Genomic DNA, 19,888 nt, shown 5'->3' on the forward strand with positions numbered 1-19,888 from the left:
CTCCCAGTGGGATGATGTAATTTTATCAGTCGTGCAGTGACCCTCAATGGCCCATTAACAGAAGAGATCTCCTGGAAGGAGAATTGGCTGTGGTAGAGATAAAGAAAACTGCCCCACTTTAACAGGTGGTCAATTAACAGAAGATAACTGCTCCACCTCCAACAGATGGCAATAGAATACATGCCCCAAGCCACATCTTGCATCCTATGACAATTGACAATGGTGTTCTGTGCAGTTTTCCCATTAAAAGCCTCTACAAAGGTGTTTAGAGCATACTGGTCTTCAGAAATGTTAAGTAAAGGCTGTTGTATAGTTGAAGTGTTCTCTGTGTACTTCATATGAATGGCTTGACACCTGAAAATTGTAAACTGAGTGCTTGCCAAGTGATTGCCAGGCTGGTTTCCTGAAAATAAAATGTTTGGCTGAGTGCCAGTACAGGGACCTAAAATCTGGATTATAGAGTCCAATGAGGCCCTAATCACTTTAGAGGCATATCCAGATAAGATGGCATTGTCTTAGTCTGACAATCACTGTCACTTAATGATCATGGTCAGGTATAATGATTTTGACTTTAATTTTAACTGATAAAGTGAATTGTCAATCATTAGGGTAGCCTTGATAGCGACTGTTCTTTAAATTAGTCTGAAAATGGAGTTGTTTTTTTCCTGCTGCTATGTCTGTATGTAGCTCTTAATAATGATTCATCATTAGTTTCCTAGCTTGAATTTGACAATGGATTTGTTTTGTTCCCACTGGGCCACTTCAGAGACTTGGCTCAGTGCAAGCAGGAGCAAGTCCAAACTCTCTTGATGCAGAAATAGCAGTGCTACAGCTACTGCAGGCTGATTAAGACAAGAAGAGGAAAACATGAAAAATCCAGTTAATTGATCTTTTGCAAACATGATCTGTGAAATTATGCATTCTGTTGAAGGCAAGAGCAACTTAACCATTAACTTCAGAGAAGAAAACATTTTATCCAGTGCCTATGGTGTCAGGTCCTGTGAAAGGTAAATAAAACAAGATTTTTATATGTTGTTTTTGAGAACAAAAATACTTTTTTTCTTATGGTAGTATCTGGAAAGACCAGACAAGAATTTTGTCTAAAATTTTTGTACATACAGAAAGTAAGGAGCAAACCTGGAGTTAAAGAACTTTACCTTCCAGATAATAATTATAAATTGATGTATTACACTTGGGGACCTCAGTCTCAGAAAGATTAAATTACTCAAAAAATGTCTGTCAGAGCCAGGAATGAACACAAATCTTCTGAGTTTTAGTCCAATATTTCAAATTAAAGGCAAGTAATTCCCACTTTTAATATATGCTTCCAAGTGTGATTTCAAGCTTAATGAGCTATTTGGAGCAGATTTATCAATACCAGGATGGTCAATTTTGTTGGAGTTCATGCTGGAACATAGATATATAAACCTGCAAGTAGCAGATCAAAAAAAAAGCAGGGGGACACAAAAACACTCTTACTTATATTTTGGGACAGAACTTAGTTCAAAGAAATTCTCATGCTTCTCTATCAAGATCAAATTACCCTAGTTGCATGAACAAAATGACTTCAGCTTGGAACATGACTGGGACAAAATTATGTAGCTAATGATTTACCTAGCTTCCAAGATTAGTTTGAGGGAATGAATGTATTCTAGCATTTGCCTTTTGTTTTAGATTATTTTAATTGTTATGGTATAGCCACTTTTTCTTTGTTGTGTGTATTTGTGTTACATCTATAAATTAGAAAATACTATTAACTATATAGTAACTTGTCAGGTCATTTTTTGACTGACTTCTGTGGGAAACTTTTTTTAAATAATGGCACAAATTAAAAAAGAAAAATTAAACTGATCACAAAAGATGCCTTTTTTTTTTCTCAATGAAAATGTATGTTTTTTCATTAGAAAGAAAATTATTTTCCTGAAAGTGAAATTGTTTTTGTATCTTCAAAAATTTCAAAATTATTATGTGTTTCTGTGTTATGTTCGGAGAAACTTTGGGGCTTTACTTGATTTACTTCAATTTATGATTCAGAGTAATGTTCAATGATTACTTTCATGGAAACCAATTCAGAAGGGTCATTCTTGTAGTAGAGACAGCGACATTTCTCTCCTTGTAAAACTAAAGAATAGAGATAAACACTTTTCTAGGGAAATATTTTCTTTTCTATTGTATAATGTACTGTAATTAAAAAAAAACTTAAATACTTGCAACTACATATTCCTCAATGAATGAACTAACTGTGAAACAAAGTCTGTTTTTTAAACTGAAAAAACTCTTATCGACAAAGCGGAGTGGTAATTCTGCAAGTTTTTCTCTGCTTGAGTAATCCTATGAAGTTCAATGGGGCTACACAAATGCATAATCACATAATTGAAAACGCTGTTTTAAGTATAGTTGAGCATTTAATACACAAAGAAAACAGACATTCAGATAAAATAAGAAAGTAAACCCCTTGTGTCAAATCTGCAATGGATTTTTTTTAGAAAGGCACACTTGGAGAATTTGTGTTGTTATCTTTATGCCTTTCACAAAATGTGTACCTGTCATTATCCTCCAGAAAGAAAATATAAGTGAAATCCACAAAGTTATATGAGGTTTAGAGCTGCATTTTACTAGTCATGCTTTAAGTAAATTCAGTGTCTAAGATCTGGAAAATGGAATTCCTTTCACCTAACAGATTTGATATTGCCAAGGCAAATAACTTCATATACTTTTTGACAATGTTTCAATCTCTTTTAGATAGTAATATTACTGTGACTATAATGATCTGAGATAGAATCTTTTTTTTAAAAAAACTCTTATAATTGGAAGGATGCAAAAACCTTCTGATTAGAGAAGATTATAGAAACAGGTTTTATAATTTAAACCTGAAAAATGTTAATGTGTGCATGGCTGCTTGAAGAAATCAGAAGACCAACCTTTTTATTCAGCTTGTTTTAACTTGGATATGTGGCTATCATCTTCAGGAACCAGATTAAACTGCACCTATTCAGCCATTGATTTCTCTGCTTGCATCCATTTCTAGCATGGATACCAACTACATGGCAATATTTCTAAGTACTTGAAAGACAATTTAAAGAGACTGCCAGTTGAATTCATGTTTATAGGCATGATTGCTCTGGGTAAGCAGCTTTCTGTCAATGCTACCTGAGACTAGCTGGCAAAGGCAGCAGTGAAAAGCTCTGTAAACCTGTAGGATTCCCTTAATTTTAATGCCCTTGGTTTTATTGATTTGTGAAATGGCTATTAATAGTTGTGATGTAGTTCCTCTTTTATATTTGGAAAATCATATACTACTAAATACAAAATAAATGATTGTGACTTACTTTCTAAGAAAGATAGTATTGACCTTTGTGGGTCTTATACTAAGAAGAATTTTTGTCCTTATTATGAAATTTTAATAAATCAATGAGCACATGAAAGTCATGGGATTAACTCGTAACTAGCAAATTTCTGTCTGACAGTCCCATGCTTGAATAAATGTTAATGATTTTTTTTTTCATTTGACTGATTCTTGAAGATGAATCCTAATTTTCATCAAGAAAGGAAGAATCCATACATACCGATGGTATAATGCAGGTAGGTAAATTCTAATCATTTGGCTGTGTTGTCCCCAGCATAAATGAATGCTTTAAAAAATTGTTCAGATCATCCACCTAAATAACAAAAAAGAAATGGGGTGGGAGAAATTAACATACTCATTGATAAATTGTCAAGCAAGGTCTATCAATTTTCTCCCAAGATCATAGTGAATTTCACAGTTAACTTCTCTCTGCTTTGACTATAGTTGGGGAGAAAAAGAATGGATTATTTAACAGGAACAAAAAATTCTCATTAAAATGGAAATATTTCATAGAGAAAAAGGGCTGTTTGAAAAATCAGTTCCATATGTAGTTATTTTGTCTATGTGCTGTAATTCATTAAGCTCATATTTTTCTATTGTCATTGATTAAACCTGTGGTAAAGAAGTAATTCTGACTCTAAGTATATATTGCAGAAATAAAGTGGCAGATAGTATTCTAAGTCAGGTATAGTATTTGGAATCATTATTATTAATTCTAAATATTCTCACTTGAACTTTAAAGAAAAATGCTTGAAGTGGTAGAGAACAGATTAAGGATATGTATTCTTTTCCATTTTGTTGGCAAGGTGTTGACAACCTCCTACTACCTAAAGGGGGCCTATAAGAAAGCTGGAGAGGAACTTTTTAGAAGGGGACGTAGTGTCAGAACAAGGGGTGATGGATTTAAACTGAAAGAAGGCATGTTTAGATTAGATATAGAAAAAATATCTTCACTGTGAGAGTGGTGAAGCACTGGAACAGGTTGCCCAGACAAGCTGTGGATGCCCTGTCCCTGGGGCCAGGGTGGATGAGGCCTTGAGCAACCTGGTCTAGTGGAAGGTGTCCCTGTTCATGGCAGGCAGTTGGAACTACATGACTTTTAAGATCCTTTGCAACCCAAACCATTCTAAGATTTGTCACAGGCAAAAAATAATTGGGAAGAACATTAGTTTGGTTAATGTACTGATGTCAGTATCCAGCAAGACATTTAATAGCTCAGAAATTACTGACTCTAGATCATAATCTGCATTGCACTTGTGGCTGTATTCAGTTCTTTAATGAAACCAGCCACTTTAACAGCAAACATGCAGCCAAGTGAAAGATGACTGAAATGTCTGGTAGCTTTTTCTTTAAACTGTGATTTCAGTTTTAATTTTTTAAAACTTATTATATGGAAGATTAAAGCACATTTTTTAGTGTATCGTTTAAATCAGTCATGACTAAGTTGATACCAGTGGGCAGTATGTTTGAATATTTAATCACAAAGTGATGGAGCATCTTATCTTGCTTGTTAGAGTGCTTCTACTCACCAGTCTATTCTGTTCTCTTATTTGACATGACCTGAATAAAGAATGACCAAAAAGTTCAGCAAGGACAGAATAAAAAAGTTATATCAATAGAGGGGAAAAAAGTATTTAATGTCCTGATGATATTATTTCCTTAATTCATTCAGTGCTATGGAAATAGTTTTCTGAGTTATTCAAAGCCATGTAATGATGTTTGGCTTGCACAAATATAATTTAGTAAAGCAAAGCAAATATTTCTTCTTGTAAACAGAAACTAAATATAGTTAAAATTGATTTTTTTTCCCTGTAAATTATGGAGCTCACTCTTCAACTTAAAATATTTTTTGCACTCCAATCTCTTGTCAGACTAGGGAAGCAACTTTCCTTTCTTCATGATTCTCTTGAGATCAAAAACTGTTTGGAAAACCTTAAAGACATTCAGAAATGTAAGCTTTTTTCTCTAAGTATGGTAAATCAGCTAGAACAGCATTTTGTCTGTAGGCCATTAGAATCAGTACAACAGTCTTACTCCCTGACTTACTGCTGTGCTGAAATGTTTACTCTGTTACTTGGGACAGCCTCAACCAGCTGAAACAACCCATTGACAGTGCATCCTCTGTCTGACATGCTTTTCCTATTGGCAGCATCCCTTTCAAAGGGACTCTGTTTGCTACACTTTTATACTCTTTCTGTGAGACTCTAAAGCCCAGGTCAGCTTAATGTGACAACAGCTTTCATCAGATCAGTGGAAACTCTTCAGAGTTCAGATTTTTCTTTCAACTTTCAGATCTGGAGAATGAAAATCGCACAAAATTCTCTGTAGTGTGTCAGTACCTGCCAAGAGACAGGAGCTCTCTGGGTGCAGGAATAGTGACTGGGAATCCAAGAGGGAATACCTAGGTGGGGCTGGGGCTGACAGTGCCTGTACTGTCTCCAGCTGTTACTGCTAAATCAGAATTTCTTTTTTTTGTCCCATATACTTAACAGTTGCTGGTAAGAAGATTGACAGATTCTAAATCAAACAGTAAACCAATGTGATTGTTCATTTGGGACTTTGTGACCTGTTTTTCAGATGTCAGAGGAGATGGCATCCAAAGTAAGTTTCCTTTGTCCTACGCTGAAGTCACCCTGTTGGCTCACTTTGCTGGGCAAGGGAGAGATAGAGCCTAACACGTCACCCTTAGCAGCCATACAGAAAAAGAGCAGACGCTGAAATGTTTTACTGCCTTATGTTGTCACAGATATTTTGCTCTCTTAACTGGTGATGTTGTATTCATATAATGCCTAGAAGCCACAAAGAAAGAAAATGAAGTGAATATGTTGCTTGTCAGCCTGCAGTTTGTCTGTATTGGCATTTCACCATAGATCTTTCATCAGATGCATTCAGTTTGGAAAATGAGTCTATTTATCTTTATGTTTACTCACAAAATACCTAGCAATAAATAGTATGAAACAGTTCTACGTTCATACTTCTGCTTACAATATTATGACTATCATAGTATATTAGTTCTAGTAAAAAATATTCAACATAAACCAGCATTTGTGTGACACAGTTTTCTAAGAAAAGAATAAGTAGTTGGATGAGTGGTGGCAATAAGACCTGGCTCTTGTGAAGTTGTGTCATGAAGGTGAGCAGCTCTGTGGATGTATGTTCACACTCAAACAGTACCAACAAATAGGCATGAGGGGCTGTACTTGTAGGATGATCAATAGTGATAATGAATGTGAGTTCAAATTTATTATTTTTCATAAGTTGGGAAATTAACACAAACTATCCTCTACTCTGCTGCACATTCTCATAGAAATCAGGGGGAACAGAAAAAATTGACGCCTCCTTGGGCACACGTGTTGTAGCTGGGCAATAGTTAAAAAACTTTTGAAGGAAACTAAACAGACTGGTAAATGTGCACTGAAAGGCACTGCATAGGTGTTTTTTGAAATTGTGATGAAAAGATTTATGAGATAAATTACATTTTTAAAAGTGAGATACTGCAGTTGTGTAGGTTAAGGACTGTTTAAATAATTCAGAAAATAGTCAAAATGAATAATTTTCTGCAAACAGAACACTTCAGAATTCACCTGACTCTTTAAGAGGGTTTTAAAGTGATAATTAAGTGTTTGAGAAGAGCTATAATACTTGGGGGATTATCTTACACATGAAGAGAGTCCTATTTACTCTACATCAGTCAAATAGGCATAATTTTGAAATTTAAGGAAGTTATTAGAGAAAGGTGATGATTGGCAAAGCTCCTCAACATGCCATCAAGAGAAATATTCAAGATATCATGTCATATCATTTGATTTTAGTAGAAAGTAGAGTGATATAGAGGATTAACCTCTGCCAAAGGAGATGAAGTTTGGCCATGCACTGGAATGAAAATAAACTGTCCAAAATTAAGAATGTCATTGATTTGTGAGGTTTCCTTCTTGACTATGTTTGCATGGCATAGCACAGAGCTGCAGAGAGAGGCTGCAGTTGGACTTCAGCATCCTGTCAAGGTCTGTGCAAGCAATGTATCTGTGTTGGCGTGGCACTATCAAGGTTAATGGGCACTTCTGAGCACACAATGTAAGATTCAGTGCAGTTATAAACACAGCAGCATTGTGTTCTCTGTCTTTGCTGGCCAGGTATTTCGCAATGTCTTGAACTCAGTTCTACAGAGATGTGCAGTGTCCTCAGCTGTGACTGGCTGCTGTTGTGTGTGGTTATGCATGGAATACATAGGAATAATGTGACTATTTCTTGTGAACATACAAAAATAAAGAAATCTGGGTAATTATAGAATTTGCAACTAACATTCCAAGTTAATACAGAGAAGTATATTCTAACTTCAATTATTTAATGAGAAATCCAATGTATTATATATTCCATAAGTATTTTGTTCCATTCTAAGCATTATGAGATGCTTCAGAACCCTATCCTAATGGCTGAATATTTTTTATTTAGAATTTTTAAAGTCTGTTTGCATATGACTTGATTTTTCAGTGTTTTGATCTGTTTGTCCAGAATGTCCAGAATTTTTACACAAGATACAAATATGTCTGAATCCCTGCTGCTTATGATGTCAACTGGTAGTACTAAGTACATAAGGAGATGGTGTTAAATGAAATAGAACTTAAATTTTTGATTGGAAAATTGCTTTATTTCCTCATCTCTGTGCTGTTCCTGTCTGAGACAGCAGCTCAGCAGTTAGATTTGACAGCCACAATTATGAAATTGGAATGCCAAAGAGAATTTTTTTGTTTCAAAGAGTTAAATCCCAGTTAGTGTTAGAGCTACATTATTGCACACGTCTCCGCAAAGAAACATTGCATTTCCCCAAGGAAACACATTGGAAAAGAAATAGTGAAAAAGTTAAGTTTAAAATATATTTAAATCACAGTATTTTCTCATGGCTTTTATATGTTTTAACAATTTCTAAGAGACACATGCAGACTGTTTTTTCCTGTGCTGATTTGTAGCATAGAAAAATAGCTTTAAGACCAATTGCCCATCAATGAGAATTTGTGCATTGCACCTAAATTTATCTTTTATAAAGTGAATAAACATGGAAGTTTTCCAAAACACGAAGTTGCGCCACATAATTTACAAAATAAAAAAAGTGTAGGTCAGAATTTCAGTAAGCTACACATATTTTGTTGGATGGATCTGACAATATCTGTGGTTAACAATACGTAGTCACTGGTAATAGAAATAAAAACATGTTTAGTCATCTTCCTAGGCCTAATTAGGGGATAAATACCTGAAAGAAACATAGTCTGGAATGCAATTATATGAGAAATTTAATCTTATGTCTGACTGCAAAGCCTTGTATGTTTGTATGCAGTTTGTAGGATTAAAGTTGGAAGAGAAATATTCCTGTATTCTTTATCCCTGATTCATCCTTGTTACTGTTTTTTTTTCCCCTCTTTTTCTTTTCTCTGCAGTTTCATGATAAAATAATTCTTCAAAATGGACTTGGATTTAATCCTCTGTATCTGCCTCTTGCCATCTGCATTTTGGCAGGTTTGAAAACCACCGCCAGGTATGAATTTCTCTTTGAAATCTTTCTTCTCTGTTCATATTGCCAATTCATTTGCAGCACCCTTGTGTAGCAGTTTTCATTGGTATGCATATGAAATCTTATGATGAAGTTTAAATATTTATCAGCAAAAGTTATCTAGGTGTAATGGTAGAACTTTTGCTAGTATTATTCTCACATACTGAAGGAAATTTGGGATTGTTGACTAGTATATCAGTAGTGTTTGTTAGTATCAGGCTGTGTCAGGTAGTCTTCTTTCAATGTTCCCAGAAATACACGGCAAAGATGTTTGGTAGTCACAACCTTGGCAGATAGATAACCAAACAATGTGGTGTTTTCTAATGCCACGGAACGTTTTGCCAATTAAGTAAACCTTGCTCTGCACTGTTATTGTGTGATGGTGCATTTAGATTTGTAATTGCTTTTCCCCAACTGCTGCATGATGCCTTGTTTTTGCATAATATCACCTAAATCATGCAACTACAATTGTATGATTTTATCAGGCCATTGTCCTCAGAAATCAACGTAGCACTAATGTGTATTCATGCAGAATTTGGTTGAGTGGGAGTGCTCATGTCTTACCAGAAGGATGGTAGGTAACTTGGTGATGTTCTCACCAAGGCCTTATAGAGGAATTAAGGGAGACCAGCAGTCAATTCCCTTTCCTTTCCCTCCTTGTTGCCTTTTTCTCTTAATTTTTTTTTTCAGTCAGTAAAAACATTGTTTTAGCTGTTAGCAGGTGATAGAGTGAAATCAGAATCCTCCTGAATGAAAACCAAAATGTGATATTGGAATAAGAAACCAGAAAAGCAATGGTAATGAAAAGACAAAAAACATGAGCCAGGGAGATTTAATAAGCTATCACAATGATAGGGTTTAGGCCAGTGTAGTCTGTAAACAGCAATCTCAAAGTAAATTGTATGTCAGTTTGAAAAATCATATTTAAAAAAAAATCTCTACTGTTGATGCTGATTATCATTCTGTGGCAGTAGTGGGAAAAAAGACATAAAAATTAAATCAAAACCTCCTACGTTTATGTTAAGCATAGATTCTGATATCATCTAACATGTCATGCTGGGACAAAGTGTATTGAAGTAAATGCCATGAGATGTTTTGAAACGCATGTATTTACATCAGAATAAGACTTGCTATTCAAAATTCTCTTTGCAGTGCCTGTAAGTTGACTTAAATGCTGATATTGAATTTGTGGTGTAAAGACCTTATATGTAATTTTGGACTCTTAATGATCAGGAAACAGCAGATAGATCATTCCAAATGGTATTGTGCATGGTGGTGACTGAAACCACTGTAACTCTCTAACAAAGCAAAATGATTCGGTTGTGCTTGTTCTGTGTACATGGGGATCCCCTACAAATCAGCTCGACCTCATAGATCAAGTTTTGAGGCAGTTAATATGTATGCCTTCAAACTGACTAATGATATCTAACTAAAGTAGAACTTCTGTAAAAGCATCATCATACCCATAATTCCCTTGTTTTATTTACATGGGCATGATCATGTAATAGACGTGGTTTTCTAAAGCAAAACAGAAATTAAAATCCTTCAATGCTCACACTACCATTTGGAAAGAGAAGAAACCTCAAAAAACCCTCTATAAAACAAGTACTCTCTGTTCACAAAAAGCTAAAAAGGTTAAAAAAGGTAAGTTAAGGACATTGACTGTTACACTCCCAGGCTGGTGGTAACACTTTATGACTTCCCTGTACCATGTACAGCAGAGTACAGCAGCTTCTGTGTTGAGTAACTAGCACATTGTATTCATTCTCATGAAGGAGGGAGAAAATGTAATGGCATTTAATCTTTGACTTGCACTGGACTCTTAAACAGATCCATTTTTAATAAGTCTACATTGCCCGTGCTTCCAAACTGAGAAAAATGCAGTAGGAGACTGAAAGCACAACAAATAGCTTGATGAAATTATCCTCTCAGTGCAGAGTAGTGCCAATGCCAATGTGGCTATTATGTATATACTTATCAGTTCTGCCTTCCTTTTCCTTTGTTCTTGTTTTTCATTCTGTTAAAAAAATATCAATTTGAAAACTTCTTAATTTCCAAGCTGGAGCTCTACATCTCTGTCATGGTTGCTTTTAAATATTTAGAAATTGAGCTGCTATTTCTTTAAATAGTAAAAAATGACAGAACCAAAAATCTTTCTACCAAAGCCCTATGAATCTGATCTATATATCTGGGTAAATTTTGAAATGTAATAAAGCCTTAAATTCCCTAAGGTTGCATCATAAAAGCCCCTTGATTTCATGTGGGAGCCTAAAAACTTTAACAGTGGGCCTTGAAGTCTTCAGAAAATATTAGCATAATGTGACAAAGAGATTCACATTCAAGGTAGCTGAATTCTTAATCCATCTTCAAGTTTAGTAGGAAGAACAGCCTATTTTCTTTAGTGTGAATATTTATTTGACTAAAACTGGGCACACTGGGTAAAGCTGCATTAAAGATAGAGTTGCAATTTACATGTGAAATCCATTATAGTGACATAATACTTATTTACTGTTTGAGGTCATCATACAATTCTAAAAAACAAAGCAATATAAATAAAATCTTTAGACCTTAATGGGTAATGGAACATCTAATTTACTGACTGTTGTCACAGGGTAATGCTATAAATCTTTACACTTCAATTCAATTTAGGACATGGAAGAAATCCATTTACAAGCACTTAAGCTGTGTTAGGATGTTGGTTGTTCTTGCTTGGTGATTTCCTTAGGATTTACCACAATGGCCTGAGTTATAGAAATACTATTTCAAGTTAAGGGAAGAACTGACCTGAGTTCAAGCTGAAAACAAATGTTCTGACAACTCAAGTTTAACTCATCTGTCAGTATCTCCAAGTTCTTTGCAAGAAACAAAACAATGGTTTTTTACCATTATTGTGGCTCTTAATCTTCAATAGATACATGTATACTGAGTGTAGGAGAAAGAAGCTAAAGGAAGAAAAGGGGGAAAAAGCCCTAAATGAGAGACTGACTAGCAAAATGGAGTCTGAGCTTTAACTGTGAGCAATGGAAATTATATACCAAGAAGCAGTTCTCTCTACATGGAAGTCAAAATGCTGTTTGACAATAGTGGCTCCATACTTTAAGTATGATAGGACAGGTATAGTGAACAATTATTGCTATTTGGATTAGATAAGAAGTAGCAAATTTACTTTAAGGAAATTGTCAAAAGGTCTGGTGCAGTTAGAAGCTGTTATCTAGTAACTCAAATAGAAAAAAGATGACAGGTGGTTTGCCATAGTTGAGAAACATAAGAAATAGCTACCCTTTTCTCTGTACATATGAATAGATTAAAAAATGCAATTTAATTCAGACTGGTAGCTAGGAAGGATGCACAACCAGTCTTCATAGTAGAAAAGGACATCTGTCTTATCCATCATTCACTGTGGACTAACAGTGTTTTGTCACACTGTGCTTGATCAGTACGCACACCCTCACTTTCCAAAAGCAGGAAAACTTCAGAGGCTTTGTTTTGGCTCTGTATTTATTAATGTATCCTACCAACATTACTTGCTACCTCTGAGATACTCTGTAAACATTAATTATTCCTTGCCATAAATCTGTGAAATAGATCATTACTTTCAACATTGCCAACACCATAATTTTTGCTATGGATAAAATTGAAAATCAGAGACTTTTAAAGGCAATAATTGCATTTTTGTTTTTTCTGCTTGAACTATTTTCTAGGGACTGGTTCGGTTTAAACAGCAGTGGTAAAATGTCCATTTCTTTTCTGTAAGACATCTGCCAGGGATAAGAATAATCGGAGAATGTGAAGAACATCAAGATAATTTTTTCTCACTCCATGATAGCTCATGACATTATCAGGCATATTATTATTATATAAAGGAAGGCATTGCTTGTGTCAGAGGCAGTACTTAGTAGCAAGCAGTCACAGCTGACATGAAATGTCCATTTAATATCTTTGAAGTCATGGCCAGCTTGTCCACATGAAGCCTGTGAAACTCCTTGGGACATTGAGAATTTGTTACCAACCCTCCCAAGCTGCATAAAACAATTGCATTGAGTCCTGGTAGAGCATGGTACTCAGATTTTTAGCCTTGCCTACTTTTACCTTCTACTACAAGTCTAGTGTTCCAAGCTAGTACATCTGACAAATTTAAAATGAAAAGACCCTTTGCAGAAGAGAAATTATTAATCTATAATTAGAAATACAGGAACCAAAAAATTGTAGTTGAAAATCTCTATTAACTCACCCACAGATAAAGTACAAGCAGTGGACTCTGAAATGATTGTTCACCATCTGAGTTTCAAATGTTCTTGGTTGCGTGGGAGGATTTTATGGGAATTTTAAATAGAATTTGAATAGTTGGCATTCAAGAAAATTATTTTTTTTTAGAACATTCTTACATAGGAAATTGCCTCAATGCATTGAATGTTCTGCTCTACATAGCTTATTTGGTTAGTTTAATTGTAAAGAGGAGAAAATATTTTGGTTGTGCTGTAGCTATCAAACAGAAATGAAAGATGGAAAAGGCGTATTAGGTCACCTTGAGGCCAAATTCACAGGTGCTGGAAACTGGTATAATTCCACTGATGTCAATTCCCATTCTTTTCACTTGGAGTTGCAGATGCTCAGCACCCCTGAAATCCTTGACGTGTATTCAGATTGTTCTTTTTATTACAATGCAGTTTTTAGAGCACAGTCCCCTACATTTTTGCTCATTAATATGGTGATGCATTGACTAACAAAAGCATTCCTGTTCTACGGTATGTTTTCACCTCTGTCATATTTAGCAAATTTAGTCTTTGGCAACTAAATGCAAGTAGAATGATACCTCCACCTTTTACACCAGAAAGCCAGGAGTCAAACCAGCAGAATCTGCAAATGCATTTACAGAGGTGTAAATTACCAACATGGTTTCAAGTCTGGAGTGTTTTGATTGTAAGGGAATGAAATGGAAATGTGGCACAAAAGAAAAATGCTTCACAGAAGCTATCAATAAGTAATGACTTTTTAAACAAAAATTCCAGTTTGTTTGGATTCATTGCCACCGAGTTACACTTCAAAGAATGTTCTAAGCAGAAATTTTAAGAATAAGTGTTGACAGATTTATATATATTATATATGGATATATATAATTTAAATATAAATTTATATATATATAATTTAAATATAATTAATAAATTATAAATTGATCTATTTACCATTTTTTCCAGTTGTTCAAATTTTTTCATTTTTCTGAATCATCATCTGGAGGACTTCTGAAAGGGTGTGATGTCAGAGCAGTAGACAGAAGGGTAGAATTAAGCAATCAGAAAAGGATATTTTAGAAAATGTTAAATGTATTTTAAATAACTAGCAAGCGGGATAGTTTCTGGGTTAGAGTTGCTGCTTAGAATCATAGTACAGCAGTAACTTAGACAGTGAGATGGAGAAATCGCTTACACTTGTATCTACTCTGAGTTCCAAGGAAAAATGTGGTTACTATAGCAACTGCCACATTACACTTATGCAGTCTTTGGAATAGATTAAATTGCTGAAAACCTCAAGGTTTTGTTTGACTCTGTTGAGAACTGCAGCTAAATGTACTGAAGTTACTTAATCAAAGGTATGTTAGTGTGCATGTTCTTACATGTTACTTACTGAAACTTTGGCTTGTTACTTTAGCTTATTTTTTTTTGGTAGCATATACTTATTCAAAATAACTTTGTCATGTTCATTTACTGTTTAGCTGGAATCCATTTGGCTATATGTACATATAAGATAGAGACTGAATATGTGAAACATGCTATAGAAAATTTCCTGCCATGAGATATAGCCAAGAGGTTTAGAAAATCAAAGTATTGGTTGCTCTAAGTAAGTTTGTTTGGAAACCATCCTAAGATTCTATAAAAAATTATTAATTAATTACTATGGCAGCAGAAAGCTAGTGATGTGTTTTTGGTGGAAATTCACTCTGTGGGCTCAGTGCAGTTGGTAAAACAATTGCAGATAAAGTCATGTAACATAAATATATTATTTGAAGAAAATCTCATGCTTTATGTTATGCGCACTTAAATGCAGTGATTTGGAGGAGTGGTGATTTATGCCTTCCTGATATGTTTAAACACTTCAAAAGTTTAATGACTTAAGAGGCAGGGAAATTTTGCTGTGAATATTTTTTGGATGGTGTTCACGCAGAACAAAATAGAAAATAAACATAGGGCGGAGCTGTAGAAAACATTTTTCTTTGAACAGCTGAGATGCCACAACATGTCATGCTGTGCTAGGAAAACTACAGATAGTTTTGCATTGTAGGCCTTTTGGGCCTCCCTGAGCTGTGACTTCTGACTGAGAAAGTAGGTAATGTAGTAGCATGGTAGTATTGAAGAATTTAAAATTGAAATCCTGGGATTATATGCCCTTGTATGTTTTTGTTGTTGTTACTCTAGACCATTCCCTTTGTCTAGGGAGTTAATATTTTAACACTGTGGTTGTTGTTGATTCTTCCCCCTGCTTAATGAACAGTTTTTGTTTTCTCCTGCTGCCTCTGCTCTGGGCTTGCCCTGTTGGGGCAAGGGAGTGAAGCACCTGGCAGAGTCAGGGTTCTTGGTTGTTTTGGTGCTGGTTTTGTTCTAATGGGACATTGAAAACTCTGCCTACTTTGCCTGTTTATTTATTTCTCCTTCTTAGTCAGACTTCCCAAAGTCTAGAGTATGTGGCAGCTTCTCCAGAAAACAACTGGGCATGGTTCTTCTAAAGGTTTGAGTTTTCACCTACCTCCTGCCTGGTCACCTGCTGCCTTTCCCTTTCTAAATTTAACTCTTTCTTTAGAGCTAATTTTTCATTTTTATATGTTTCCTTCACAAATCCTGAAGTCTCTAAAGCTTTACTTTGTTCAGATGTTTTATCTTTATCTTTTTAAGCCAGTGTTTCTTATTGATCTATTTACCTATTTAGTGGTTATTTGACAATATGACTATGTGGTACTTTTTTTTCTGTTTATTGCTCAAAGTTTTAGACTGAAGTAGTGGTTTCTTCCACCCTTCAAGGTATTCCTGTATTTCCCTGAGAGGACACAGAAGTCTGGTGCTGAAACATTAGCAAGTCTTTTGTAATGAGTGACAGTTATTTAATTTACTTTCTGTACCTGATACAATAGCTCTTACAGCTTATTTGAATATGTCACTTGGTATTTTACATAGAAGTGCTGCATCAGTTTCTTTGTAACATCCAAGTAAGGATTAGATTTAACAGTACCAGGTTATCTAGGAATGCAGTTATTGGCTCTATGTGTTTATGAAATACATTATTATAAATATTCATGATTTCTTGTGTGTATTTGATATCAGTTTGCAATGTTAATCCTGCCTCAGGACCAACTTCCATCATGACAAGTACAAGAAATGTATTCTTCTTGCCTACTTTGTGAGCTTCATAAATTAAAACCTTTGAAATATACACAATGTAATTTGCCTTGCTTTGTCCTCTATGGTATTTATCTCAATACCTTGCCATTGAATTTTCATAGGAGCAACATTTTTTTCCTTGACAGGTAACCAGGGTTCTGTCTTTGTCCTAAAATGAGACTTTATTCTTTTGTTACCCACTTCATTTTATCACCTTTGAAAACTGGTTCCTGTGCTGCCACTTCCATGGCGAAACACATCCTTGTGCTGTGTTGGAGATGGTTAGACTCAGAGTGATTATTTGAATGTGAGACACTGTTCTTGTTTAGAGTGCAGGGAAATTAAAAGAAGAGAAAAATAGTTTCTAGACAGGAGGAAGGTGTCTTCAAGTCTTTTCACTGTAAATCCAGGTGAAAGCAAAGCAGGTATAAAACTGCTGCACACCATGGGAAACTATTCCTTGTATGCTTCATTCACTTGGATTGGTTTATTTTTTCTCCCTCTTAGTCAATATTAAAATCTGGGCTTATCTAACAGTAATACTGTTATATATTCATGTGAAAATATGTGACATCATCAGTTTGCTGAGGATGTCTTTCTGAGCAGAGACAGGGATACAGTTGAGAATTACAATTAGATGAACATTTCTGCTCAATTTTCTTGTTTATAGGCATCAAATGTATTTTTATCTGTATTTCCATTAATTCACTTTTTGATCAGTTCCCATAACCAGATAGCTTTGAAATTAAGGATAATTTTTAGTGCATAAAATACTTTAAGAAAAATGCCTACTTATTACTTTTATATTGATGATAGATTCTCAATATTAAATGAGACCATTTTACCATTGGAAAGTCCTACAACCTTGTATATCCCAGTTTTATGGTATATAATATTAGCAACATTTATACTTGTCAGGGCTTGTCAGATTTTTAATAATTTACCTGTTTTTTAGTTACAGTAAAGACTTAGCTCATTATTTACCCTGCAAAACTCATTTTGCTCCTTTGTCTTGCTAAAATTGTGTCCAAGTTTTGTTTGCTACTGTTTTTTCATTTCTCAGTGCATCTCTAGATGCAAAAGTTGAGGAAACAATTTGACATTCCAAGTGACTTTTAGAAAGAGTCTAGGTTATAAACAGGGCAAAGCACATTTTGGTACACAGGAGAATGAGGATTTGGGCTGTTAAAAGGTGCTTCTGTGAGAACAGCCCCTGGCTGTCCCTGTGTTGCTCAGTCAGTTTCAGCTTGCTCTGAAATGGACCCACCACTGGCCTAAGCTGATCAGAGCAGTCACGCTTGTGGTGTCTCTGTATAAATGTACTTTTGAAAGACTAAAAAACGCTGCACAGCAGCTGTGAAAAAGAGCACTGAGACATGAGAAAAAAATGTTGAAACAACTCTGCAGACACCAAGGTCAGTGTAGGAAGGGGAGTAGGTGTTAACAGGTATCAGAGCAGAAATTCCTCTGCATCCCAAGGAGCAGGACATGGTAATGCAGGTTGAGCCCCTGCAGCCCATGGAACACATGGGGGGAGCAGATACGCTGCAAACTGCAGCCCATGGAGGATCCCAGGCTGAAGGAAGTGCTTATGTCATAAAGGAAGCTGCAGTGGAGCCCACTTGAAGCCAGTTTGCTGGTAGGAACTGTGGAGTGTAGAGAACCCACACTGGAGCAGTCTGTTTCTGAAGGACTGTGCTGTGTGCAAAGAACCCACGTTGGAGCACTTTATGAACAGCGTCAGTCCATAGGAAGGAGCCACACTGAGGCAGGTTGGGCAGAGCTCTATCCTGTGGGAAGGACCCCATGTTGTCTCTGGAGAACATGGAGTGTGGGGATGAAGGAGAAGCAGAGATGGAATGTTATTATGGACTGACCACAACGCTCGCTCCTTATCCTACTGTACCACTTAGAGCAGGGAGAAAGTTGAAGAATGAAGAGTGAAGGAAGGAGTTGAGCCAGGGAAGAAGGGGGTGTGAGGGGAAAGCATATTTAGTTTGGTCTGTTTCTCACCATTCTAGTCTATTTTTAATTTGCACAAAATTAAATCAATCTTCTCTGGCTAGAGTTTGTTTTGCATGTAGCAGTTTCCTGTCCTTATTAAGCCGTGAACATTTCCATCTTATTTCATCTCCTTGTTTTGCCGGGGAGGAGGAATGGAGAGTGCTTTGGTGGGCATCTGGCAGCCAGTCAAGGTTAACCCACTGGACATAGTTTGCAGTCCTGTAAGAAGTAGAAGCTGTCTTTGGTAGATGGATTCCTCACGTGTAGAAACACAGTTGTGTTTTCTATAATTCCAATGCTTATTGCTGTACCATTTGCAATTCCCTATGATATGCTGGCAGCAGAATCTATGTGTAGAATTTCCCTAACCCAGTTTTCAGTAAACCGGGGAACTGATACTAAATGAAATACATGTAACAGAAAAGGCAGGGCACCCTGATGTATTCAAAATGATTTTTGAAAGACACACAAAGGAAGTACCATCCTTACACATTCTAGGCAGTATTTTCTAGCACAGAACAGATAAGTTGAAAATTATAATGCTTTTATTGGGATGTCCACTTAATCTGTTTTTTCCTGGATAATCATTAGCTATTTTATCTCTTACCAATCTGTTTATCAAAAAATTACAATCTTTTCTTCCTCTGATATTCTAGATAGTAAAATGTAACATTGCGATATCACTAAGGGTAAGCAAAATTAGGACAAGATATGTGAGGCTTAGATGAAAATACAGTGGGGTGAGGTAAGGAGAAAAAGAACAAAGATAAGTATTTAAATATGAAAAGGACAGAGAGTAAGAAGAAAGAAAAGAAAAATATTCTGAAGTAATAAACAGTAGATATTCACTGAATGAAACAGGTGTATCTCTGAGTGCATCTGCATGTATGTATCTAGAGAACTGAATCAGGTCAGCTGATTAAATTTTTAGAGAAAACTATAGCAATATACTTCAGCCATCAACAAACATCCTACCCAGATGCCACAAATGAATGTTTTCTCTGAGGTTTGTGGCTTCTCGATACCTGTGGTAGATTAGATCTCACTTAAAATTAGCTGTCAAAATCTGTGAATTTTTAAAAGACCTGTTGCAGGGTTAATCTGACTTATAGGGGCTGTTGAAGAGTCATTCAAACTGTACAGAAAAAAAAAAATGGGCAGAGAAACAGGGTGATTTCTGCTGTGGAAGGGATTACAGGAAGGTAAACATCTGTAGTGAACTTGAGTGAGGAAAGCCTTCAGTCCTATGTGCCAAGAGCTATGTGAAGGATCTCAGTAAAATTAAAAAACCCCATTAATTCAAAGACTAAAGAGCTATTACCAAGCAATATCAAAGTGCATATGCTACTTGGGAAAAGGCTTTCTTACAAGTTGCATGGAGACCTACTATGTGACAGAGTTTAGGATTTCTTTTTGGAACAGCGTTCCATCTTTTTAGTATAGGACTTAATTCATGTCTGGCGGCCAAGCTCCTGCTGTTGTTTCCCAATTCCACGGTCATCTCTTGCAGGCCATTTTTTTTGTATTTTTAAACAAAGGTGAACACTTGTTCTGCCAGTACTAATGTCTGTGAGCTCACACTGTGTTTTAATAATCTCTGACTAGGAAAATCATTCAGGCTGCAGT

The 19,888-nt window shown here is 35.7% G+C and overlaps 1 long non-coding RNA gene across 1 annotated transcript; it reads right to left on the minus strand.

The window, feature by feature from the left end:
• Window positions 1-860: 860 nt before the first annotated feature.
• On the minus strand, window positions 861-14,212 carry LOC121469872 (uncharacterized). Its single transcript, XR_005980160.2, has 3 exons — window positions 14,075-14,212; window positions 3,567-3,659; window positions 861-998 (listed from the first exon to the last, which is right to left on the minus strand). It is a non-coding gene; the product is annotated as an uncharacterized lncRNA (long non-coding RNA).
• Between the last annotated feature and the right edge of the window lie 5,676 nt (window positions 14,213-19,888).

This window comes from Taeniopygia guttata, chromosome 4 (assembly GCF_048771995.1).
Source record: "Taeniopygia guttata chromosome 4, bTaeGut7.mat, whole genome shotgun sequence".
In the NCBI taxonomy this organism is placed as follows: Eukaryota; Metazoa; Chordata; class Aves; order Passeriformes; family Estrildidae; genus Taeniopygia; species Taeniopygia guttata.